We start from the raw sequence: 399 nt of genomic DNA, 5'->3' as shown, positions 1-399 counted from the left end.
GAAATAAGCCACTTTCGTAAGCAACCATACAACCACTCTTTGTCTTGATTTCCAATCATACAACGGACCTATATGTAACTGAATATATAAACTGGGTAAAAACACAGAAAAGTGTGACATGTTTCTAACCGCGATGACAAATGTATAGTGTCGATCAAGGAAATTGAAGTGGAAGGTAAAACGTAATGTCAGAATTGCCGTTCGGACGTATCCCGTAAGTTTGAACTTATTTACATAGATGGTATCCAAACAACACTAAACATTGACTACAGTTTCGCCGGCACGGTTGATTGCCGTTATGAACCAGCACAAAAACACAAAGCTGCAAATTATGCGCCAGTGGCGGTACCACGATCAAAGCATTCCCTGAATCACATTAGCCGAGCCAGCTGGCGGAAG

The sequence above is a fragment of the Toxorhynchites rutilus genome, chromosome 2 (assembly GCF_029784135.1).
Source record: "Toxorhynchites rutilus septentrionalis strain SRP chromosome 2, ASM2978413v1, whole genome shotgun sequence".
Lineage (NCBI taxonomy): Eukaryota > Metazoa > Arthropoda > Insecta > Diptera > Culicidae > Toxorhynchites > Toxorhynchites rutilus.
This window is presented reverse-complemented; position numbering follows the sequence as displayed.